The 24,540-nt window shown below is 46.5% G+C and overlaps 1 protein-coding gene and 3 non-coding genes across 4 annotated transcripts in view; all 4 read left to right on the forward strand.

Annotated features, from left to right (window-relative positions):
- LOC140460597 (uncharacterized) overlaps nt 1–24,540 on the forward strand; it is a 621,333-nt gene that overhangs the window by 325,937 nt on the left and 270,856 nt on the right. The gene's annotated exons all lie outside the window — the stretch shown is intronic.
- trnae-cuc (transfer RNA glutamic acid (anticodon CUC)) lies at nt 3,370–3,441 on the forward strand. Its single transcript has one exon. It is a non-coding gene; the product is annotated as a tRNA-Glu (tRNA).
- Nucleotides 19,594–19,667, forward strand: trnan-guu (transfer RNA asparagine (anticodon GUU)). Its single transcript has one exon. It is a non-coding gene; the product is annotated as a tRNA-Asn (tRNA).
- Nucleotides 22,124–22,195, forward strand: trnae-uuc (transfer RNA glutamic acid (anticodon UUC)). Its single transcript has one exon. It is a non-coding gene; the product is annotated as a tRNA-Glu (tRNA).

Genomic DNA, 24,540 nt, shown 5'->3' on the forward strand with positions numbered 1-24,540 from the left:
GGTAACCCCACTTCACTGTTACGCGCTCTCTGTCTCACTCTCACACACGCACATATTCACACGCTCGTGCAGAGCCTTTCCGACAGACATGCTCTCTCTCAGACACACACTAATACGCCCCCCACACTCACACCCACGCATACATCTTCGCACATGATTACACTCCATCACACACACACTTTACCCAGCCTGCACGCGCACATACACACTGTCTCTCTCATTCATACACTCACACATTTGGGGTGAATTTGCATTTGCAGGATTATATATTTGGAAATAGAACCAGTCTGACTCAAGATTGGGATACAGACAGACTCTCACCTCACAGCTTTCATGCGTTGTTTGATGTGAGGTGTTACCTCCTTTTATAAAACATCAAGTTTCCTGGAGAACGTGACTTAAAAGAAGTTCTGGAATGTACAAATTAGTGAACCGAAATCTGCAGCCCATTTTAAAAGATGAAAGATTTAACAGTAATCTCGGTTTCTTCAATATGTCACTTATGTTGCATGACAGTCTCATGTTTTTGCGATATATTCTGTGTCTTGTGATTCTACACCACAGCTACCTGAAGAAGGAGCAGCACTTCGAAACCTAGTGTTTCCAAATAAACCTGTTAGAACATACCCTGGTGTTTGTGAGATTTTAAAACTTTGTTTCCAGTGAATACAGCCCACACCTCCCACTGTTGCCAGTAAAGTTTGCAATTTCAATGAAACAATGAAGCAGAAGTCCTGAAAAAATATAAAGTTTTGAACAATATTAGTGACTCATTCACTGGTCCTTCTGAGACATGACATTAGTGCTGGAGGCTGAAAGAAATGAGCAGCTTTAAAACAAAAACCTGTTGGACCTCACAGAGTCTAAGCCGGGCGGTAAGTTCAGGTAACCTTTACTACGACCCTATTTTGTTACAGCTTCAGATTTCCCCAGGAAAAAGGCATACAAAAAGTAGTTTTTAAAGAAAACACCTCCAGGTCAAAGTGCACCCAGTCCCCCCACCCCACTTTCTTTGTTGGTCAGCTGAGTTGTCCGTTTGTAACTGGATCCCTGGTACAGCCGGGTAAAACATGCAGCTGGGATGACTGAGTGAACCCTTTCCCGCAACGGCAGTTTCCTTCACTAAAAAGGACATGAGTGAATCAGATGGTGCTTTTTCCCCCTAAAAGTGGTTTCATCCTGAGATTCTGAAGTCCAGATGACTGACCGAACTCCAATTCTGCAATCTACCGCAATGGGATTCGAACCTGGGACGCCCCAGTGCTGGGTTGATCGGAGGACTTGGCCATCGCTCCTTTCATTTCCTTGCGCTGGCACGTGAACTCGATGGCGCCGCCGCAGGTGGGAGGAGCAGATGAAGCCATTTTGGAACTTACAGCAGGTGAAAAGCCTCTCTCCAGTGTGGACCCACTGGTGGGAGGGTAGTGCAGCTGATTGAGTGAACTCTCCCCAGCACATGGGGCACGTGAATGGCTTCTCTCTGACTGAACCCCTTCCTGCACACTGAGCAGGTGAACGTCCTCACCCCATTCTGAATCCGTCTGTAGGTTTCCAGCACTGATGGGGAAGGGAATCCTTTCCCACAGTCCCCACATTTCCATGGTTTCCCCTTTGGGTGGAGCTTTCCTTGTGTTGCTCTGGCTTTGAAATTACAAACAGAGCGGGGACATTGTCTTTCCCACTGCGAGGGGTGTGATTTTAATTCCCCAATCTGAGTAAATGGTTTAAAGCACTTTTCACAGTCAGCGCACTGAATCTCCCTCACTCGGTATCTCAGTATTCTCCCTGCCACACCAGTGTCCAAAGTCTCTCAAGCAGACAAAAGCAAACATTTCTTCAGGACCATGGGGGCAATGGATGACGTATCTGACTCCACCTACTTGTTTCAACTGCAGCTCACAGCTTCTTCACACATCCCAATTAAGCTTTCTCATTGTCATGAAACCGGCGTATGGGTACAATTCCTAATCTGCAGGAATGAGAATATTTTCACTGTCTCGCGTCAGTAAATGTCCCTGAGAACATCAGAGTCCCGTCACAGCGCTGTCAGAGGAGGGGAAGCTGAAAGAGACCCACATGCAGCTCATGGGCACATTTCACTTTCCGCAACTCACCGCCCCAACCACTGCGGCTCTTGGGAGTGGAAAGGGAACAAACACCAAAACCCAGTCTCAGCTTTGTAAATCTTCAGGAAATAAGAAAACTGTACATCCTTTCGGATCTTCCATCGTGGGCTGACAGCGTTGATTTTAAATGGCTGTCCAGTCAGTGTCGATTCGTTTTGGCTGAAAAAATCTTCCTTATCTCATCCCAGCATTTCTTGCCACAGAGAACTGTGCGGCAGATTTCATGTATATATTTCCTTGTATAGTATTTTGTAAATTACATTCGTTTTCTGGTTGTTTGTATCGGGTATTTCAGGTTCATGAGCCGCTGTTTAAGTTGTGTTGGTAGGTTTATGGGCAACCATGATGCTGAGAGGATTGAGTTTTCCGGACATAATTTCCCAGATGTTTTTATTGTAAAGTAATGTGGCTAGGGTTTCTGCAGACGTTGTGTCTACTTGTGTCAGTTTGTTGATGTGAAATTGGCACACTGAGTTTATTGGGTCGGCAAAAATGAGGACTGCAGATGCTGGAAACCAGAGCTTAGATCAGAGTGGTGCTAGAAAAGCACAGCAGGTCAGAAAGCATCCGAGGAGCAGGAAAATCGACGTTCCGGGCAAAAGCCCTTCATCAGGAATAGAGGCAGGATCCCTCCAGGGTGGAGAGATAAATTGGGGCTGGGGTGTGCTGGGCCAAAGGTAGCAAAAAGTACAATAGGTGAATGGGGGTGGGGATGGAGGTGACAGATCAGAGAGGAGGGTGGAGCGGATAGGTGGGGAGGGAGATTGGCAGGTAGGACAGATCATGAGGACAGCGCTGAGCTGGAAGGCTAGAATTGAGGTAAGGTGGGGGAGGGGAAATGAGGAAACTGATGAAGTCCACATTGATGGCCTGGGGTTGAATTTACCCCAAGCGGAAGATGAGGCGTTCATCCTCCAGGCATCGAGTGGGGAGGGAGCGGAGATGGAGGAGGCCCAGGACCTGCATGTCCTCGGCAGAGTGGGAGGGGGTTTGAAATGTTGGGCCAGAGGACGATGGGGTTGATTGGTGCGGGTGTCCTGGAGATGTTCCCTCAAGCGCTGTGACTTGACTCTGCGAGGAGTCTCCAGTCTCCCCAATGTAGAGGAGACTGCATCAGGTGCAATGGATACAAGAAATGACATTGTTGGATACACAGGTGAAAGCCTTCGAACGACCACGGCCCAGATTCGATTTCCGGGCAGGGAAGAAATTTTCAGTAGAGCTACCAGGCAGTGATTGCAACTCCCTGGTGGTCTAGTGGTTAGGATTCGGCGCTCTCACCGCCGCGGCCCGGGTTCGATTCCCGGTCAGGGAAACTGTTTTCAGGGGGTTTATAGGCTCCCCGTTCTTCGTAATTGCTCTGTACAGTTATGTATTGATCTTCGTAGTTCCTGGGTGCTGCAGTGTGTCGTGGCTCGTTGAAATAGTGTCCTGATTCAGATATGTTTGTATGTGTCGGGGTGATTGCTTCTGTGGTTAAGTTCTTGGTTCGCGTGCATTGTTTTCCGATAGACGCTGTTTTGAATTTACCATTGACTGTTCGCTCTCCTGTGACATCTAGAAATGGCACTTTGTTGTTGTTCTCCTCTTTTGTGAATTTTATGCCAGTAAGGATATTGTTGATGGTGTTGTAGGTTTCCTCTAATTTGTTTCAGTTTTTGATGACAAAAGTGTCATCGCTGTAGCGGACCCAAAGTTTGGGTTGGATCGTTGGAAGGGCTGTCTGTTCGAGTCTCTGCATTATTGCTTCTGCGAGGAATCCTGATGCTGGAGGTTTCGTGCGTATTTCGTTGATTTGTTTGTCGGGCTTGATATTGAATATGAAGTGGATGGAAAGGCACAGCTCCACGAGCTTGACAGTGCTATCTTTGCTGATGAAGTTGATGCTGTGTTTTTGTCTTTGGTTCTTCGAGTAGTGTCTTCAGTTTTCTTTGGCCACGTTGATGTTAATGGATGTGAACAGGGCTGTTATGTCAAAGGATAACATTAATCCATCCTTTTCTATCTCAGTGTCTTTGGTGTTCAGAAATTCTTGGATGGAGTAAATGGAGTGGAGTGAATCTTCGACTAGGTGTTTTAGCCTTCAGTAGAAGCCTTTGACTAGTCTGTATATTGCTGTTCCAAGTCGTGAGACTATGGTCTAAGGGGGGCTCCTCGTTTGACGGGGAGGAGAACAACAACAAAGTGCCATTACTTGTTGTCACAGTAGAGCGAACAGTCAATGGGGAAATTCAAACTGGCATCTACAGAAAAACAACAGACCCAAACCAAGTACTTAACTGCAGAAGCAATGATCCCAACACCCACAAACGGAGCTGCATCAGGACATTATTTCAACGAGCCACGACACACTGCAGCACAGAGAAACTACGAAGAGCACAAGAGAAATACGTATATAGTGTATTTAAGGAGAACGGGTCCCCAATAAACCCTCTCTGCCGATTTCTCATTGATGCTTCCAAGGTGACTCTCAAAAATTCGGTTTATCCCTCCATTCTTTCCTGTTTGTTTTGTGTGGGTTTTGAAAGCTTTCGCAATCCTCTGACTGAGTATTGGAGTTGGGAGGTTATGTTGTGGTTACACAGGACACTTTTTAGACCACTTTTGAAATATTGTGCACAATTCTAGTCTCCCTCCGATCAGACGGATATTGTGAAATTTTAAAGGGTTCTGAAGCACCAAAGGGTCCACAGAGATGAAGAGGCCCTTCTGCTGCCCTGAGTGTGGGAAGGCCTTCAGTGATTCCTCTGCCCTGCTGACGCACCAGTTGGTCCACACCGGGGAAGGATGTTCTCCAGCCCCAAGTGCGAGATGGCCTTCAGCAGTTCTTCCCACCTGCAGAGACACCAGTGGGTCCACACTGAGGAGAAGCCGTTCTTCTGCCCCGACTGCAGGAAGGGCTTTGCACTTTCCTCCGACCTGCTGCCCCATTGGTGGTTCCACATGGGGGAGAGGCCGTTCAGTTGCCTAAGTGCAGGAAGTCCTTCATTAATTCTTCAGCCCTGCTGATGCACCAGTCCGTCCACACCGGGGAGATGCCATTCTCCTGCCCGAGTGTGGGAAGGGCTTTACCCGCTCCTCCACACTGCTGAAGCACCAACTGGTCCACACGGGGGGATGGGGGGTGGAGAGGGGAGGCCTTTCTGCTGCCCTGAGTGCGGGAAATCGTTCAGCAATTCCTCCGCCCTGCTGAAGCACCAGTGTGTCCACACGGGGGAGAGGCCCTTCAGCTGGCCCGAGTGTGGGAAGAGGTTCACGTTTTCCTGCAACTTGCGGAAGCATCAGCCGGGGCACCAGCGCTCCCAGCAATCAGATCCCACCGGTAACGCTGCCTTTAGTCACCCCCCAGGACTGAACCTCCTGCCAGTTCTGACAGTGGGTGCACTGGGAGAGTAGGTAGGCTGTTTTAGTCTTCTGCTGGACTGCAATTGCCTGCCCCACCCCCCACAACTACAACCCCATGGTGGCTCAGGGTTAGCACTGCTGCCTCATGGCACCAGGAACTCGGAATACTTCCACCTTTGGGGTCTGTGCTCAATTTATGGAGGGTAGCAAAATGGATCTGAGTGGGTTACTCTTCGGAGAATCTGTGCAGATGTGTTGGGCTGAAGGACCTATTTCCACACTGTCGGAGTTCAACCAACATATGAGCTTTGTTTTCATTGGAAACTGCTGCTCATTGAGCCAGGGACTGCACATTGCCAAATGAAATGATCCAGAGAAACGTAAGACCGCAAGACCATCGGAGCAGAAGTTAGGCCATTCGGCCCATCGAGTCTACTCAGCAATCCGTTAGTGACAAAAGTAGCGCATATGAGATTAGCTACAGTGTGGAAACAGGCCATTTGTCCCAACAAGTCCACATCGACCCTCCGAAGAGTAACCCATCCAGACCCATTTCTCTCTGACTAATGTACCTAACTCTATGGGCAGTTATGCATGACCAATCCACATGACCTGAACATCTTTGGACTATGGAAGAAAACAGGACCACCCAGAGAAAACCCACGCAGACACTGGGAGAATATGAAAATTCCTCACAGACAGCCACCCAAGGCTGGAATCAAACCTGGGTCCCTGGCACGGTGAGCCTGCAGTGGTAAACACTGAGCCACTACATATTGCAACCCGAATTAGGCAAGCAGGAGGTTGGGAGAATGCAGCAAGCCAGGCAGCACCAGGATGTGGAGTAGTCAGCGGTTTGGGTATTAACCCTTCTTCATGATTGAAACGTTGACTTCTCTGTGAGAAACGATTTACAGGAATGTTGCTGGGGGTTGGAGGGTTTGAGCTGCAGGCTGAATAGGCTGGGACTGTTTTCACTGGACCATCAGAGGCAGAGGAGTGACCTAATAGAGGTTACAAAATCATGAGGGGCATGGACAGGTTAATAGACAAGCTATTTTCCCTGGGCTGGGGGAGTCCAGAACTTGAGGGCATGGGTGTAGGGGGAGATGCGAAATATATTTAAGGGACAACTTCACAGGATTTGGGTCAGGTGTTGTCAAATGGGACTAGATTACTTTAGGATATCAGGTCAGCATGGACAAGTTGGACCAAAGGGTTTGTTTCCATGCTGTATGTGTCTCTGACTACGAGTCCTGATCTAAGTTTAAAATAGAGTCCAAGTAACTTTGAATAGTTCAATCTTGTTGAGCTCACCTCCTGAAAAGTTTCAGATGAATCCCTCTGAGAGATACTGTTTAAACATGCTGAGTTGGACAAAGTATCCCATCAAGTTCAACACAAACCCAGAGTTGAAGAAGTCAGAAGTCAGAACACCAACGGGACCAAAACTGATCATAATATTCCAGGTGCAGCCTCATCAACGTCCTGTATAACTACAACATAACTATATCTATACTCAATTCCCGAACTGATCAAGGTTAGTGTACCTAAATCTTTCTTCATTGCATTGTGTATCGATGTAATCAGAGATATAGGACCTACTTTGAACTGAACCACAATCCTGCTTTTGGGAGCACAGTGACTGACAGGGAAAGCAAAAGGGAGATTGACCTTTAAATGGAGTATAAAAGTAGGGAGGTGAAAGTGGAGGTTTTGATTGAAAGTGCAGTGAAGATTCAACCAGCTGACAGTGGATCTCAATCACATGTAGATCAGACCAGGTTCGGACAGCACGAAACCAGATAAGTTTTTACAACAAACCACAACGAGGTCATCATTAGACTCTTAATTCCGGATTTATATTGAATTCAGATTCCACCATCTGCCGTGGCAGGTTTTGAACACAAGTCCCTAGAACATGACCTGGGTGAATAGTCTGGTGACAATAAAGTCAGCCATCGCCTCCCCTGAACACATTGGCCTATTGTGTTCAGAGGTAACAAAGGAACAAGAGGTTTTAGCAACTGTTAAGTTGTTGATGTTACACAAGGGAACATCAGCACTCTCAGTAATGGCACACACTGAAGTCAGTGTCCTGGATCAGAGGTAAGGGCTCGGGAACCATAAGAAAAAGGAACAGGAATATGCCATTCAGCCCGTTGAGCCTGCTTCTCCATTCAGTAGGATTCTGGGTGATCTGGCATTCCCCACAGTCACTTTCCTGCCCTTTTCCTGCAACTGTTCATCCCCTGACTCTTCACGAATCTATCCATCCTAGTTTTAAAGTGACATAAAGGCTGTCAACAGAGTTACTGGGGTGGGGGTGGGGGGGTGGGGGGGCTGTACGGGGGCTCAGGTCGAACTTGGGGACTATATCAATGGCTTCACACTTCACAACATTTAACTAAGGGAATGGTTATGGTTATCCAATGCTGGAAATTGGGCAGGCATTCAGGTAAAATTATTGGTAAATTATGAATGACAGAGGAGTCGGGAGAGAAGTGGTGTTCAGGTACAGTTGGATATCATTAGTATAGATGCCAACACCAGCAGCTACGGTAAAAGAAATCAGAACGGAAGACGCTAAAATCATACCCTCCCAGAGGATAGAGTGATGCTAGAGAGTGTCAGTACTGTCATTAACTCTGATCAAGGCTGTCCGCAGGTCGACGAGGGAATGTTCATCCCTGTCACCGTGACAAAGGATGTCAAATATCACCTTGATAAGAACTGTTTCAGGGGTGGAAACCAGCCTCGAGGGCTTTAAACACAGAATTCTGGAAAAGATGGGAATGGCTAATTCAACAATGTTACATCCAAACTAACACTTCTTTTCGTGCGATAATAATAGAAGTGTTTTGGTTTTATGTTTGAAAATTCTCAGCAACACTGAGTAAGAAGCAACAAAATTAACACAAGAAATACTGCAATTGCTACAATGTGCCTGCTCCCAATAGGGGGCCATCGGTGTGAAATTAACTGTCTACAAGGGGCAATATTGGAAAGGAATTACCCAGTTCATAGCTATAAGAGGGGAGACACAGACTGCTTGATACAAACATATAATGGGCGGGAGTTGGCCACTCGGCACTTCGAGCCTGCTGCAGCATTCAATAAGATCATGGCTGATCTGAATTCAACCTCAGCTCTACATTCCAACACATCCCCGACAATCTTTCATCCACTTGGTTATCAAGAACCTATCTAGCTCTGCCTTAAAGATTTTGAATCCACTGCCTTTTGAAGAAGACACACAACCCTCAGAAAGAAAAGAAATCATCCTCATTTTTGTCTTCTACATTTAAAATATGACCCTGTACTTTCAGATATTAAGATAGGGACACAAGCTGCATTCAAATAATACCTGTGGTACAGTTAACTATCTCAAAGTGCTTCACATGAACATTATGAGAATTCCTTTAAAAATCACAAGACCGGAGCACAGATGAGACAGGTGACAAAATACTTGGTCAAAGGGACAAGTTTAGGGCAATCTTTTAAACAGGTTCAATTTCCCAAACATCAGAAGACAAAGACGTGAACAACAAACACAAAATAGCAACGAATGGGAAACAACAGTGTAGTCATAACGTCACAGGATGAGTAATCCAGGGAACATGAGTTCAAATCCCACCATAGCAAGAGGTGAGATGAGAATAATTCAAATCATCAATGGGCAACACAAAGTAAGTCTCAGTATGGTATCGATGGCACTGACGTCAATTGTCCTAAAAACCCATGTTCACCAATGTCCTTTCAAGAGGGAAACTGCCATCCCTGCATGGTCTGACTTACATGTGACTCCAGACCGACAGCAATGTGGTTGACTCTTAAACTGCCCTCTGAATTGGCACAAGCAAGACACCTTGCACTTAGGGATGGATAACAAATATCAACCTTGTGAAAGTGTCATAACAGAAATTGCTGGAGAAACTCAGCCAGTCTGGCAACACTGGTGGAGAGAGAGAGAAAGAAACAAAGACAATATCCTGGCTTGAGTCCAGAACAGTTGTGAATAAGGGTCACAGCACTTGAAATGCTAACTCTGCTTCTCTCTCCACATGTGCTGCCAGTCCTATTGAGTTTCTCCAGCATTTGACGCATTTTTGTGTTTCAGATCTCCATCATCTGCAGTTCTTCATTACACTGACTTAGGGAAGCTCAAATCCCATAAAAGGGTAGAGCAGAAGGGCTGGAATTACTCAGCAAGTCTGGCATCAGTTATGGAGATAAAAACAGTTCGTAATTCGGGTCATTGAATGATCTTACATCAGGGACAAACTTTTGGGGAACCTGCAAGAGTAAAAGGCACTGGTGTAACTTCAACATCTGGGAGAACTCTCTCAGCCATGGAGGTCAGGCTGACTCAGCATTCTGTTCCTGCTCATTACCTGTTAAATTCTCCATTTGTTTTTCTTGTTATATTTCTACATGGTTGACACATTCCTATGTTTTAAAATGAAATTATAAACAGACAAGAATATTCCATGTAAGTAATCATACGTTAGAGGGTTTGGAACGTGAATGTAAACTTTTAAACAGAAAGTATTTATTCATGCATGGGGTGTGGGCATCGCTGGCAATGCCAGCATTTATACCCATCCTTAACCACCCTGTGGTTGGTTGGAAAAGTGCATGAAGATGTCTGAGATTGTCTTGATCAGCACAGCAATCTCAAAGATGGGTGTGCTCAGGTACAAGTACCCTCCACTCCCACAGCCAAGTCTGCATTCACTTCAATTATAGATGCCATCTAAACCTCCCAGGACAAGGACAGCATGGGATGACAATCAGAATAAAGCTTCCTCTACTCTTGAATTTCAAGTGAAGCTACCTCAACACTGTCCCCAACAAACACTGCCAAGACAGAGACTGCATTGGGTTAGATACAGAGTAAAACTTCCTCTACACTTCCCCATTCATACAGTCCCAGGACAATGACAGCAGAGGGTTAAATAAACAGTAGAGCTTCTTCCATTCTGACTGACACTTAGTACGTCCTACACTAACCCTCAAGGAAAATTCAGAACTGAAGTATTATCTGGTACTGAATTCACACATCCTAATGGGAATGACAGCAACAGAAAATCATGTAGTGAAACACAGATAAAACACACACAATGTACAACAAAACTAGACTGTTATTTGGATCAAAGACATAGTCCCTGCAGTGATCCGAATGTGAGCTGAACAAATTTCACACTTGAACAATATTCTCTGGGAATGCAATGTCCACCTCACTGCTGTCTATTCAGTTCCTCTGCTCTCGTTCAGGGCTGAGTTGCGGCTGACCACATTGTGGCGTGGAGGTCAAGAGGTTGGACAGTTAAGGTCAACTTGGATTGAGGGCATCCTTTGTCATGCCAGTGAGGTAGAGGGTCGCTCATTTACTCAACTTATAATCGGGGACAAGGGGATGTCAGGCTGAGTTTAGAAGAAACAGATGATCCGATGTAGCTGTATAACATCTGGAGAGGATTTAATGCAAATGTAATGTCAACTCAATTCTAGCCAGAAACTAGTCTCTCACTTAAGATAGGAGAGTTTTGTTTTTCCCTCAAGTGTTCCCGAGTCTTTGAAATTCACCTCTTTAGAGAGCAGCATGTGGTGGTGACACGGTGGTTAGCACTGCTGCCTCACGGCATCAGTGACCTGGATTTGATCCCACCCTCGGGCAGACTGTCTGTGTGGAGTTTGCACATTCTCCACTTGTGTCTGCGTTGGCTTCCTGTGGTGCTCTGGCCTCCTCCCACGGTCCAAAGGACATGCAGTTGATGGTAGAATGACCATGGGAGATGCAGGGTTACAGGGATAGGGTAACGAACTGGGTCTGGGTGGGACGGTCAGTCAATGTTGACTCGATGGGCTGAATGGCCTACTTGCACGCAATTGGCCTATAATAATCAATACTATGCACTTGCTTTATGGTTATCGACATCAAATTACATGAGTGGTTTTGGTTATTTCATCTCTTATTATCGTATTCAACCAACTACAGCATCTAGAAACTTGCTTAATTACAATATCCAATATCTACCGAGTACTGTTTCTTTTTGTCACGACCATTATCTTGAACTCTGACGTGTGACCTCCTCATTGCTGTCAAAGTTCTTTATTTGTCGATACATTGTCATGTTTTTACTTTGTCGAATGTCTTCCTGGCATTTGTAGTTAAGACCCTATATTCTGCCCTCGTCAACATTTTCCCTTACAATTCTCTACTAAGGATTTCACGAAAAAACTCAGAGTGTGCTGAGACTGCAGAACTCACTACCATAATGAATACTTGGTTTGGAAGACACGACAACTAAGGGTAAGCAACCCAATACAAATGACTGTCACTGACACCAGATTCACAACACAGTGAAATTTAAACATGCAATATCCCTCAATTTCTCAACTGTCCCAAACCAGACTTGGTGAAGAACAGATCTTGCACATCAACATTATAATTTAAACAAAAACGAACAATTATAAATACGGCAAATTTTCTAGGGCAAAGTTAAAGAAGATAATCTAATTAATAGCAATGATTTAGACCCTTTGATCAAGTCCCCCACCATCTCAGAGACAGAGACTTAAGCGCCAAATTAAGAAAAAAAAATTTTTTTAAACATACCAATTCAAGCAAACAGTTTCCAACATAGGATTGCCAAGCCTTTGTGAAATCTTTGGACTATCACTGTTTCACAGACACGTAACTGTAAATCTAATTTAAAAGTCACTGCTGAATGTGAATAGACACCCCAGTATTCAGCTGTTTCTTACAGGCTGGGACTCATTCCCGGAAAGAGACAACAATTCTTTAACAGGACAGTAGAATCTGGAGAGAACAGCTCCTGGTCTCAACGAGCAGCAGTGCCCAATGGAAGCAAAGTTGCAGGGGTGGGGGAGCACGACGGCACAAAACAAAAAAAAAACCGACCGACTCTCCCACTAGAAGCACTGTCAGAATGTGCAGGGGTTCAGTCCTCTCAGTGACCCACAGCAGCTTCACCAGCAGAATCAGAGTGTTGGGAGCACTGGTGTGCCTGCTGGTGCTTCTGCAAGGTGCAGAATGATGAGAACCTCCGCTTCCACTCGGGGCAGGTGAACGGCCTTTCCCCGGTATGGGCCTCACCTGTGCCTCAGCATGTGCGAGGAATTGCTGAAGGCCTTCCCGCACTCTGGACAGGGGAAAGGCCTCTCCCCCGTATGGACCCGAAGGTGGGATGCCTGGGTAAAGCCCTTCCCACACTTCAGGCAGGGGAACGGGCTCTCCCCGGTCTGGACCCGCTGGTGCCTCAGCAGGGCAGAGGTATCCTTGAAGGCCTTCCCGCACTTGGAGCAGCTGAAGGGCTTCTCTAATATGTGGACCCGGCGGTGGGTCAGTCGGACGGAAGAATAGCTGAAGGCCTTCCCGCATTCGGGGCAGGAGAATGACCTCTCGCCTGTGTGGACACCCTGGTGCCTCTGCAGTGCATGGGAATTGCTGAAGGTCTTCCCGCACTCAGAGCAGGAGGACAGTCTCACCCCGGTGTGACGGCGCCCATTAGTCTCCAGGTCAGATGGGAAACGGATGCCTTTCCCACAGTCGCCACATTTTCATGGTTTCTCCACGGGACGGGATTCCTTGGGTTTCTCCATGACCGAAGCTTCAGCTGCACACAAACGCATGTACAGCACCTTCCCGCCGTGAATTACTTTTCCCAAATGTATAACTTTTACTGGCTCCACAGTCAGAGTGCTGCAATAGTCGGGTCTCTCATCCAGTCTCACTGATGCTGAAAACATACTGAAAGAGGAACCAAAAAGCTTGTTTCCTTCTCACAGAATCATAGTCGAAAATTGTTATAGTCCCGATGGATTCAGTGACTGCCAGACATTGACGTGAAATTGAGGAATGCAAATGCTGGAGAGTCAGAGTCAAAGCACAGCAGATCAGGCAGCATCTGAGGAGCAGCAGAGTCAATGTTTCAGGCAAAGCTCTTCATCTATTGATATTGAAATGTCCGTCTTCAGATCTTCAAATAATCTGTAAAAAGAGATTACAAAAGTCATCACTGTCAGTCCAGGTTAGAAATTCCAAACAAGCAATTCTACTTTCTGCAGAACATTCTTTTCTTTTTCCACAAAATTGAAAGCCCCATCGCACTCCCTTTCATCCCTCTATTCTCACTCCGCTCAAACTAATCCTCCCGACGGTACTGATTTAGGATCTTACAGAGACCGAAAAGTGAAAACATCAAGACAGACACCTCTGAATTTTGGATACCTCCACCTGAAAGTTAGTATCTTTCACGACATCTAGGAGTGAGTAAGTCTGATTTTGGGAAGCAAAAAAAAGTGTTAATTCAGGATGAACCTTCAATGCAGCTTCTTGAGAAACAACCAGACACTAAATGGTTAACATCTGGGGAGGTGGAAGTGGGGGGATGGAGGAAATGAGATATAAAGGCATTGACACCGACACCAGACAGAAACTGAACACATAGGCAGGGCAAACATTACGGGAAAGCCAGAGTCATAGAGATACACAGCACAGAAACAGGTCCTTCAGGCCAACTCATTCGTGCCGACCACATAGCCTTAATTAATCTCGTCACATTTACCAGCACATGGCCCATATCCCTCTGAACTCTTCCTATTCATATATCCGTCCAGATGCCTTTTAAATGTTATAAGTGGACCGACATCCATCACTTCCTCCGGCAGATCCTTCCTTACACTTGCCTCCCTCACCTCAAACATATTATCCTCCTGTTCTGGACTTCTCCCATCCCAGGGAAATGACCTTGTCTATTTACCCTATCCATGCCTCTCATGATTCAATAAACGTCTGTAAGATCACCCCTCAGCCTCTGGTATACCGGGGAAAACAGATCAAGCAATGCACTGCGTTTCCTTTTAGCTTCACACTCACAGAACCTTACTCCCGTGTAAAACATTGTTTCATTCCCCCACACTGTCCATGGGAAAAGCCAAGGCTGCTGAGACTCTGGAGTTGGGGGAATGCCACGTAGAATTCCTGCAATGTGGAAACACGACATTCAACCCAACAAGTCCACACCGACCATCCAAAGCGTAACTCATGAGGACACATTCCCCTATCCCATTCCACTACACTTACTGCACACTATGGGCCCATCTAGTATGGCCACTTCTCCCGAAACTGAACACCTTTAGATTTTGGGCGGAAACCAGAGCACCTGGAGGAAACCCAGCAGACACGGCAGGGAGAATGTGCAAACTCCACACAGAGAGTCGCCCCAAGGCTGGAATCGAAAGTGGATCCCTGGCGCTGTAAGGCAGCAGTGCGAACCACTGATCCATCGTGCGACCCATGTGTGCAGAAAAAGGTGGGGGCTGGGAACTTTTTTAATTGTACCGCACAGTGGATTCTTGAGTAAGGTTAAATCTCACGGCATCCAGGGAGAGCTAACCAACTGGGCACAAAATTTAGAAGCGCGTTGTTGGAGATGCTGGAATCCTTCCTGAAAACAACAAATGCTGGAGATCACAGTGGGACAGGCAGCGCTGTGCTACTCTATGCCTGGACAGTGTGGACGTGGAGATGATGTTTCCACTCGGAGAAGGGTTGAGGATGCCAAGTCATTGAGGGCATTTAAGACAGAGATAGGTTCTTGATTAATAAGGGGTCAAGGGTTATGAGGAGAGGGCAGCAGAATGGGATAGAGAAACATATCAGCCATGATCGACTGGTGGAGCAGACTCGATGGGCCAAATGGCCTCATCCTGCTGCTGTGTATTGTGGTCTTAAAGCTCGGCCACAAACTATTTCAGAATCCTGAAGAGGAGTTGTTGGACTCGAAACTTTAACTCTGCTTTCTCTTCACAGATGCTTCCAGTCCTGCTGAGTTTTTCCAGTGTTCTCAGTTTTTGTTTCAGATTTCCAGCATCCACAGTTCTTTGTCTTATTTATCAAATTCATTTCTTGCCCTTCACAAGTGTCTGGAACTTCATCTCCCTGATCTACAAACTGTTCACTTACCCTAGAAATGACCAAACCTCCTTATCAAAGTAGATCCCTTTGTTGCAAAATGATTGTTCAATTCTGTGACCAAAATTATTGCATTCGTAATTACTTACACCAGGGACTCACAATATCTCAGGCCAGAACACAGCTAGATTGTTTCAGACAGTACATTTATGTGATTTGATACAATTCCCTATTCCCGACTTTACCAGCGTGTTGCAGGGAATGGCGGGTTTGAGTTAAGAAGAATCTGGGACATTTTTTCCAATGGAGCCGAGGAAGTTGACAGTTAACCTTATAGAGATTTTTAAAATCAGAAGGGGTATAGATAATGTGTCATTCCCAGGAGGCTCAGAATATTTTATTGCTCCAGACGGTGTAAAAGGGGGTCAAAGCTTCAACAGAAATCGAGCAGAGCTGAGAAGAGACAACATTTAACTCTGTGGGAACAGGGAGATTAGAGGACAGAGAAATTAGGACCTGAAATCCGAGCTGACACCAGACTACCATGCTATCAGTGCTTTGATAAGCAGTGCCCACCCTCTACCTTTACTGAGCCTCTCACCCGACTTGAATGCCACGTATACCCTCGATATTCCGGATCCAATCCTTGTCATTCTGAAGCCATATCTCTGAAAGGAGTCTCAGATCATAATTATTCTCTACAATGTGTGCAGTCAATTAATTCGGTTTTGTTCCAATGCAGCACACATTCATATACTGAGCTTTTAGTCTTATTTTTTGTGATGGTTAGAATCCAGTTTTGATTGCTAGTACATTTATTCTCCTTGTCCCTTTCTCTCATTCTCTGGTGTTTGGTTTCCACATCACTACATTGCTCACTGGCCTTGATTTGGATTGGCTATGCTAAATTGCCCAGTGTTTAGGGATGTGCAGGTTAGGTGGGTTGGCCATGGGAAACGCAGGGTTATCGTTTCAAAGTAATAGAAGGAGTAGGCCATTTGGCCCATCGACCCTGCTCCGCCATTCATTAAAATCATGGCGGATCGATCAATCGTCTCAGCTCCTCCTAATTGCATTTTCCCAACTTCCCTGAGTTCCCTTACCTCGCAAAAAACCATCCAACAGTGTCTTAATGAAGCTGCCTCGACTGCTTCCTTGAGCACAGAATTCCATTAATTTACCATTAACCACATTGGTCCTGCCGTGAGTTGCCTCATCAAAATGCAACAGCTCATATTTGTCTAAATTAAACTCCATCCACAATCCTTGGCCCATCGGCTCATCTGATCAATTATAATTTATATTAAACTTTCTTTCCTACCTTATTCCCTAAAAGCTGAAAATCTCCATCCCAAACTCTCGCCCTCCGTTCTCACTTTAATCACGGATGTCCTCATTCTGAAGGGTTTGGTTCATGCTGATTAACAGGCCCACATTCAAGGGGGATCTAACTGAACCGTACAGAACATTGAACGGCCTGGACAGAGTGGATATTGGGAAGATGTTTTCATTGGGAGGAGAGACTAATACCCATGGGCATAGCATAAGCATAAAGGGAGAATGGAGATTAGGAGCAATTTCTTTAGCCAGAGAGTGGTGAATCTATGGAATTCATTGTGACAGAAAACTGTGGAGGCCAGGTCACTGAGTATGTTGAACATTGAGATAGAGATGTACAGCACAGAAACAGACTGTTTGGTCCAACTTGTCCATGCCGACCAACCCAATCTAGTCCCACCTGACAGCACACGGCCCCATATCCCTCCAAACCATGCCTAATCATACACCTACCCAAATGCCTTTTAAATGTTGCAATCGTACTAGCCTTCACCACTTCCTCTGGCTGATCATTCAATAAACGTACCATCCTCTGCGTGAAAAAGTTGCCCCTTAGGTCTCTGTTGTATCTTTCCCCTCTAACACGAAACCCATGCCCTCTCGGTCTGGACTCACCCACCCCAGGAAAAGACTTTGTCTATTAATCCTATCCATGCCCCTCATGATTTTATACATGTACAGTTACAACGTTGAAAAGATATTTGGATAAGTACATGAATACGAAACTTTCGAAGGTTTATGTGCCTAACACTGGTAGGTGTGCCGAGTTTAGTTTGAGAACATACTCAGCACGGGCTAGTTGGATGAAGGGTCTGTTCAGTGCTGTCAGACTCTGTGAATGACCTGTACTGTTCTTAAAACCATTTTCTTACCTCCCCCGATAAGCATCCACTTCTTTGTTGTTCAAAACTCAGATGAACTTAGCCTTGAATATGTTCAATGACCCCACTTCTGAACTCAATTCCTCTTCGTAATATATCACTTGCCTCGCTCATTGCCTGCTGCATCTGCCCGACAACTGGCATTGACTGGTGTGGAGGGACTCTGAGACCCCTTAGTACATCCATACATCATTCCTGATGAAGGGCTTGTGCCCGAAACGTTCCCTGTCCTGCTCCTCAGATGCTGCCTGACCTGTTGTGCTTTTCCAGTGCCACATTTTTCGACTTTCACCTCCAGTCCTCACTTTCTCTACATTCCAATATGTCACCATTTCAACAATGCACTGCTTTTTTTTAAACAGCAAAGGCTATAACTTCACATTGCAGCACTGCACTTGCCATGTGTTTGCCAATTGAGACACAGACCTGGACCAACTTCGGGAAGAGGCTAAACACTGAGTTCTGAACAAAAACCGTAGCACACTAAAAACGTCGGCTCTGTTTACCTTTCCACTGATGCTACTCGACCGGTTGGCTTTCTGCAGTATTCGCTGTGTTTGTTCGACACAAATGCTGCTTTCCATTAAAGAACTGCAATCCCTGTCCTCTGGTAACTGACCCTAGTCAGTGGCAATAGGTTCTTCTGATCATTAAGGTAAAAACGATGACTGCAGATTCTGAAAACCAAATACTGGATTAGTGGTGCTGGAAGAGCACAGCAGTTCCGGCAGCATCCAACGAGCAGCGAAATCGACGTTTCGGGCAAAAGCCCTTCATCAGGAATAAAGGCAGTGAGCCTGAAGCATGGAGAGATAAGCTAGAGGAGGGTGGGGGTGGGGAGAGAGTAGCATAGTGTACAATGGGTGAGTGCGGGAGGAGATGAAGGTGACAGGTCAAGGAGGAGAGGGTGGAGTGGATAGGTGGAAAAGAAGATAGGCAGGTCGGACAAGTCAAGGAGACAGTAACTGAGCTGGAAGTTTGAAACTAGGCAAATGTTGCTGTGGTACCGAATTTGTTTCACAACATGGTTGAAGAGCTTCAGAGCAGAGGAAATGACCTGGGAGTTGCAGTGGGAGAGGGACCCCCTGAGATTCTTGTCGAGAGAGGAGGAAAAATTCTTCAAGGCAGGCATCCTTGCAAGAGGATTCGCAGTAGGGTTTAAATCAACGAGGTAAAAACAATGACTGCAGATGCTGAAAACCAAATACTGGATTAGTGGTGCTGGAAGAGCACAGCAGTTCAGGCAGCATCCAACGAGCAGCGAAAACACCACGTCTTCTCCCATCATTGACAAAAACCCCTGGAAATCTCCAGTTAACCATCTTTGCTCCAAAGAGAGCATTCCCAAACTTGGGAATGTCTCCACAAAATGGAAATTGCTCATCCCTGAACATGATGCATGTGTTACAATGGGGAAGAGGTTTTGGCAAAATATTGTCAGTTAGCAGGTGGAAAAATGTTCAGGAAGTAAAACACAAATCCCAGTCTCCAGCTTTGTGAATCTTTAGAAACTCTTTGGGAAGTGGAATTCGAGGAGAATGAAGGATGAACTGACGGACTGAGCAGAGACAGTCCACACACCGTCCCCTTGTTTAAGAGGCCGATTGACTCTGATATTCTCCGGAGATGAACTGACCCGAGACATTGAAAGAATTCTCTGCACATCAGGAATTCAAACCCATTCTCGGCTCGGGGCCAATGAGAAAATTCGGGAAGAGGCAAAACACTGAAAGGCTTGGAGGGCGATGGCCCCGGTGTAGGAGAGCTCGTTCCTAGTGTCATGGATGTGCCTGCAGATGGTGGGATCAGGCTGTCCCCATGTCTCCATAATGAATGTCCAAGGCTTTATTATGGAAAATTAAAACTGATAGAAGATAATCGTAATTTTGGGCGGGGCGGGTTGAATTATGAATTGAATAGTAGCTTCCTCAAAGACACTTTGCCGGCCGCACTGGGACCTGTCTCTGTGGCGCAATTGGTCAGCGCGTTCGGCTGTTAAGCGAAAGGTTGGTGGTTCGAGACCACCCAGGGACGGAGTGCTACTTGTTCTCGCTCCTCCCGCTTTCTTGGCTGCGAATGTGCACGTTTTTCATGGTTTCAGGAAAATGTTTCCCAAACGGAAATCTTTTCCACTGAGGCAGCACAAAGGGGTTTCTGAATTTATTGAATTTCTAACGTAAAGGACTGCGGATGCTGAGAATCCGAGACAGAAAGCGAAACTGCTGGAAAAACTCAGCAGGTTTGGCTGTACTTGGATGAGGTAAAAAACGAGTTCTGAAATGTTGTCTCTGATTCTCTTTCCACAGATGCTGCCTGACCTGCTGAGTTGCTCCTGCAATTTCTGTTTTTGACTGAACGTCCATTTCATCTTTCGGGATGAAACACCCAGACTCTCCATTTGCAGATATTTAACCCTTTCGAAAACTGTAAAGTGATTGGATTCAAACAAACTCTGCAATGATTTACTCTTTCGCAGCTCCACAGGCAGATAGACCTGGGAAATGAAGCTGTCAGTGTGGTTCTGTATTGGTGGGCCGAGTGGTGAATGCGATGGCGTGATCCCTGCCGACTACACTTGAGAAACGACATCAAAAGAAAAGGGAGATTGCTCCACGGTTTTTTTTTTAAATGCAATCAGTGGACGGGTTGAAATATTTCAATCACATTGGCACTGGTCGGGAATCTGCCTGTCAGGGTGGAACAAGCAGATACCCACAGAGCTGCTATTGAGGCGATGAGCCAAGAGTTTGGAAATGAAACTTGAACAGTGAGGGGCGTGAAGTTGTGATCGAAGTTAAGCAGGCACCTGAGGATAAAGGTGTTTTATTTCCCGGTGAAAGATACTGCTTCACAAAGTTGGGACTATGGAAGGGAAGCAGTGACGGTGATTATCTTTGGCTGTTCCTCTTGTGACTGTTCCCATTGCTGCGCATGTCCGTGTTAACGTCAGAACTCTGCAGCATGGTGGCGTTAGATACGCACAGTGCCAGGGGCGCAATGGATGACGCATCTGACTCCAGCTACCTGTTTGAAATGCAGCTCACAGCTTCTTCACACACCCCAATTAATCTTTCTCATTCTCCTGAAGCCGGCACACGGTTTGAATTCCCGATCTGCAGGAACGAGACTCTTTTCAATGTCTCGCGTCAGGAAATGTCCCTGAGAACATCAGAGTCAAGTCATAGCGCTGTCGGAGGAGGGGAAGCTGAAATAGCCCCACACGCTGCTCACGGGCACATTTCACTTTCCCCAACACACTGCCCCAACCACTGCGCCTCCTGGGAGTGGAAAGGAAACAAACACCAAAACCCAGTCTCAGCTTTGTAAATCTTCAGGAAATAAGAAAACTGTTCATCCCTTCGGATCTTCCATCCTGGGCTGACAGCCTTGATTTTAAATGGATGTCCAGTCAGTGCCGACTCGTTTTGGCTGAAAAAAATCCTCCTTATCTCATCCCAGCATTTCTTGCCAGAGAGACCTGTGTGGCAGAGTTCATGTATATATTTCCTTGTATGGTATTTTGTAAATAACATTCGTTTGCTGGTTGTTTGTATCCGGTATTTCAGGTTCATTAGCCGCTGTTTAAGTGTGTTGGTAGGTTTGTGGGCTACCATGATGCTGAGAGGTTTGATTTGTCTGGACATCATTTCCCAGATGTCTTTAATGTAAAGTAATGTGCTCGGGTTTCTGTAGACGTTGTGTCTACTTGTGTCTGTTTGTTGATGTGAAATCGGCACACTGGGTTTATTGGGTAGGCAAAAGTGAGGACTGTAGATGCTGGAAACCAGAGTTTAGATCAGAGTGGTGCTGGAAAAGCACAGCAGGTCTGACAACTTCCGAGGAGCAGGAAAATCGACGTTTCGGGCAAAAGCCCTTCATCAGGAATAGAAGCAGGACGCTTCCAGGGGTGGCGAGATAAATTGGGGGGGGTGCTGGGCCAAAGGTAGCAAAGAGTACAATAGGTGAATGGGGTTGGGCACGTAGGTGACAGGTCAGAGAGGAGGGTGGTGCGGATAGGTGGGAAGGGAGATTTATAGGTCCTGAGGACAGCGCTCAGATGGAAGGTTGGAACTCAGCTAAGGTGGGGGGAGTGGAAATGAGGAAACTGGTGCAGTCCACATCGATGGCCTGGGGTTGAATGTATCCGAGGCAGAAGTTGGGGCGTTCTTCCCCCAGACATCGGGTGGGGAGGGAGGGGCGATGGAGGAGGCCCAGGTCCTGCATGTCCCTGGCAGAGTGGGAGGGGAGGTTGAAATGTTGGGCCACAGGGCGATGGGGTTGATTATTGCGGGTGTCCTGGAGATGTTCCCTCAAACGCTGTGACTTGATTCTGCGACGGGGCTCCAGTCTCCCCAATGTAGAGGAGACCGCATCGGGAGCAATGGATACAAGAAACAACTTTGGTGGAAGCCTTCGAACTCCCGTGACCCGGGTTCGATTTCCGGGCAGGGAAGCAATTTTCAGTAGAGCTGTCAAACTTCGCTGCCATCTCCCTGGTGGTCTAGTGGTTAGGATTCGGCGCTTTCACCGCTGCGGCCCGGGTTCGATTCCCGGTCAGGGAAGCAATTTGCAGTATATTTTTTGGGCTGCCCATTCTCCTTAAATGCGCTGCAGAGTTACTAATTGGTCTTCGGAGTCACTGGGTGCTGCACTGTGTTGTGGTTCGTTGGAATAGTACCCTCGTTCAGATTTGTTTGTAGGTGTAGGGATGATTACTTCTGTAGCTAAGTACTTGGTTCGTGTGTGTTGCTTTCCTGCAGAGGCTGTTTTGAATTTATCATTGACTGGTCGGTCTCCTGTGACATCCAGAAATGGCACTTTGTTGTTGTTCTCCTCTTTTGTGAATTTTATGCCAGGAAGGAGATTGTTGATGGTGTTGTAGGTTTCCTCTAATTTGTTTCATTTTTTGATGACAGAAGTGTTTCATGGGCGTTTCGTTGATTTGTTTGTAGGGCTTGTTACTGAATATGAAGTGGGAGGTAAGGCACAGTTCCACGAGGTTGACAGTGTTATCTTTGCAGGCTGAAGTTGGTTCTGTGTTTTTGTCTTTAGTTCTTCGAGTAGTGTCTTCAGTTTTCTTTGGCGACGTTGATGTTAATGGATGTGAACAGGGCTGTTATGTCAAAGGACAACATTATTCAATCCTCTTCTGTCTTCGTGTCTTTGGTGTTCGGGAATTCTTGGATGGAGTAAATGGAGTGGCATGAATCTTCGACTTGGTGTTTTAGTCCTCAGTGGAGGCCTTTGACTAGTCTGTATATTGGTGTTCCAAGTAGTGAGACGATGGCCTGAGGGGGCTCCTAGTTTGAAAAAGAGGAGAACAACAATAAACTGCATTCTTAGATGTCACAGTAGAGCGAACAGTCAATGGGGAACTTCAAACTAGCAGCTACAGAAAACCAACACTCAAAAACCAAATACTTAACCACAGAAGCAATCATCCCAACACCCACAAACAAAGCTGCATCAGGACATTATTTCAACGAGCCACTGACTAGTCGGTATATTGGTGTACCAAGTGGTGAGACTTTGGGTCTGAGGGGGGCTCCTGGTTTGAATTGGAGGAGAAAATTAACACAGTGCCATTTCTAGATGTCACAGTAGAGCGAACAGTCAATGGGGAACTTCAAACTAGCGTCGACAGAAAAACAACACACACAAATACTTAACCACGGAAGCAATCATCCCAACACCCACAAACGAAGATTCAACAGGACATTATTTCAACGAGCCGCTACACACTGCAGCACAGAGAAACTACGAAGACCACAAGAGAAATACGTATATAATATATTTAAGGAGAACGCGTCCCAAAAAAACCCATTCCGCTGATTTCTCAGTGATGCTTCCAAGCTCACTCTCAAAAATTCGGTTTGTCCCTCCATTCTTTCCTGTTTGTTTTTTGTGGGTTTTGAAAGCGTTCCCAAAGCGTTCCCAATCCTCTGACTGAGTATTGGAGTTGGGAAGGTAAAAACAATGACTGCAGATGCTGGAAACCAGATTCTGGATTAGTGGTGCTGGAAGACCACAGCAGTTCAGGCAGCATCCAAGTAGCTTCGAAATCGACGTTTCGGGCAAAAGCCCTTCGTCAGGAATAAAGGCAGTGAGCCTGAAGCATGGAGAGATACGCTTATCTGTCCATGCTTCAGGCTCACTGCCTTTGTTCCTGACGAAGGACTTTTGCCCGAAACGTCGATTTCGAAGCTGCTTGGATGCTGCCTGAATTGGAGTTGGGAAGTTATGTTGTGGCTGTACAGGACATTGGTGAGACCACTTTTAGAATATTGTGTGCAATTCTGGTGTCCCTCCAATCAGAAGGATATTGTGAAATTTGAAAGGGTTCTGAAGCACCAATGGGTCCACAGAGGGGAAGAGGCCCTTCTGCTGCCCTGAGTGTGGGAAGGCCTTCAGTGATTCCTCTGCCCTGCTGACGGACCAGTTGGTCCACACCGTAGAAGGCTGTTCTCCGGCCCCAAGTGCGAGATGGCCTTCAGCAGTTCTTCCCACCTGCTGAGACACCAGTGGGTCCACACTGAGAGGCCGTTCTTCTGCCCCAACTGCAGTAGGGGCATTGCTCTTTCCTCTGACGTACTGGCCCATTGGTGTGTCCAAATGGTAGAGAGGTCGTTCAGTTGCCCTATGTGCAGGAAGGCCTTCAGCAATTCCTCGGCCCTGCTGAGGCACCAGTCTATCCACACCGGGGAGAAGCCGTTCTCCTGCCCCGAATGTGGGAAGGTCTTTACCCACTCCTCCACACTGCTGAATCACCAGCTGGACCACACGGGGGTTTGGGGGGGGGAAGAGTGGCGGAGGAGGGGAGGCCATTCTGCTGCCCTAAGTGTGGGAAAGCCTTCAGCAATTCCTCCGCCCTGCTGAAGCACCAGTGTGTCCACCCTGGGGAGAGACC

The sequence above is a fragment of the Chiloscyllium punctatum genome, chromosome 36, assembly GCF_047496795.1.
Source record: "Chiloscyllium punctatum isolate Juve2018m chromosome 36, sChiPun1.3, whole genome shotgun sequence".
In the NCBI taxonomy this organism is placed as follows: Eukaryota; Metazoa; Chordata; class Chondrichthyes; order Orectolobiformes; family Hemiscylliidae; genus Chiloscyllium; species Chiloscyllium punctatum.